This window comes from Chelonoidis abingdonii, unplaced genomic scaffold (assembly GCF_003597395.2).
Source record: "Chelonoidis abingdonii isolate Lonesome George unplaced genomic scaffold, CheloAbing_2.0 scaffold0926, whole genome shotgun sequence".
Lineage (NCBI taxonomy): Eukaryota > Metazoa > Chordata > Testudines > Testudinidae > Chelonoidis > Chelonoidis abingdonii.
The window spans coordinates 5445-7250 of record NW_027425187.1 but is presented as its reverse complement, the minus strand read 5'-3'; the positions used below and the strand labels follow the sequence as shown (position 1 = coordinate 7250).

At 64.1% G+C, this 1806-nt stretch overlaps 1 pseudogene; it reads right to left on the bottom strand.

Annotated features, from left to right (window-relative positions):
- Positions 1–57: 57 nt before the first annotated feature.
- LOC116835326 (2-oxoisovalerate dehydrogenase subunit alpha, mitochondrial-like) overlaps positions 58–1806 on the bottom strand; it is a 4771-nt pseudogene continuing 3022 nt past the window's right edge.

Sequence of the window (1806 nt, the reverse complement as noted above, 5' to 3'; positions counted from 1 at the left end):
GGGGAGCCCAGGGCTGGGCTAGCAGGGGCTGTGGGTCGGGAGTGAGGGGCACCGGCAGGGCTGCGAGCTGGGTTAGCAGGGGGCTGCGGGTAGGGATTTCCCCCCAGCCCCTTTGGGAGGTGGTTGCCGTCCGACGGTCTGTGGGGCACCCGAGGGGTTCAGGGTCTCACCTTGGGGGATCTGTGTGGCCAGTGGGGACGAGATGGTGACGAAGTGCCGGTCTCTGCAGCCATAGTGCACCGGCATCTGGCGCCCTTTGCCGGTGTCGCTGGCGTTGCCGTAGCACTGGGCCATGAAGAGGTCCAGGGGGTAACCCCGGTACATCAGCACACCTGGGGCCGAGAGAACCGCAGGCGGGTTACAGCAGGGAGGCGGGGTCAGGGACCCCCACCACGGCACCGCCACCCCCGGGGTCAGAGCCACCGCACATGGGAGGGGCTGGAAATCAGCACCAGATCCGCCCTGCTGGGTCTTAGCCGGCGTCCCTGGGCCCCAGGCGGAGGCGTCCGTGTGCTCCCCCACGGGCAGGAATGGCCAGCAGGATGCTTTACCCTGCCCCCTAGTGACCAGTGCATGGAACAGGCCCCCCGCAGGCTGGGCGCCTGGGACGAGGGGCATTGAACCCAGGCTGACTCGCCGTCACCTGCTTCCCGGTACTGCCCGAACACCAGGTCTGAGTCATCCAGCGCTGCGGCGCTGCCCACGTGTGTCCCCTCCTCCCCGTAGTTGGTCATGTAAAAGGAGATCCTGCCCTGGAAAAGGAACATGGCATTAGTAACCGTGGGGGTGCAGAGCGAGGAGTGGGCACAGGGCAGTGTCCTCATCATGGTGGGGGAAACAGAGGCATGGAGCAGGGAAGTGCCTTGAGCAGGGACACAGAGTCAGCAGCAGAGACAGGAATAAAACCCAGGAGTCCTGGCTTCTAGCCCCCACCACTCCCCTCCCAGAGCCAGAGAGAGAACCCAGGAGTCCTGGCTCCAAGCCCCCTGCTCTAACCACTAGATCCCACTTCCCTCCCAGAGCCGGGGATAGAACCCAGGAGTCCTGGCTCCCAGCCCTGTGCTGTGGTAAATTAACGCTGCCGTGAGCTAATTGCCCTAAAACACATTAAGGATCCCACGACGGGGGGAAAACATCGGTGAGGACAAGTGCCGAGTACCTCAGGTGGGAAGGTGAAATCAAAGGCCCGACTCCGGAATGGGCCTGGCTGGCTGGGAACCGCCGACAAGCAGCGGGGGCTACAGGGCTCACGGACTGAAGGAGTCGGCACCGCGACGCAGCCGTGAGAAAGGCAACTCTGGGGAGTGTTACCCGGAGCATTGGACAGGAGACGGGTCAGAGCTGCCAGGGTGCTCCCCTGCCTCCTCCACCGTCCCGGCCCCGCTGGCACCGCAGCCCCCGAGCCGACACACCTGCCTCTGTGACTCGTACAGGATCCGGTCCATCGTGTTGAGCAGCGTCATGGTCTTGTAGAACTTCAGCACCTGCTCCTGCGAGAGCTGCGGCAGAAGAGGGCGAGGAGCCGGGTCAGCATGGGGCCTGCCGCACCCGGCAACGGTGACGCGCTGGGGGCTGCAGGGGTCGCCACTGGAGAGCCCGACTCAGTGATGGAGCCCAGATGAGCCCTGTCACGGAGTCTGGGGGTTCCAGCCCTGCTCCCCTCTGCTTGGACCCCACAGTGACTTTTATCCAGCCAGTAAAACAGAAGGTTTATTGGACAACAGGAACACAGGTTACAGCAGAGCTTGCAGGCACAGTCAGGACCCCTCCATCCAGTCCTTCTGGGGGTTCAGGGTGCTTGGATCC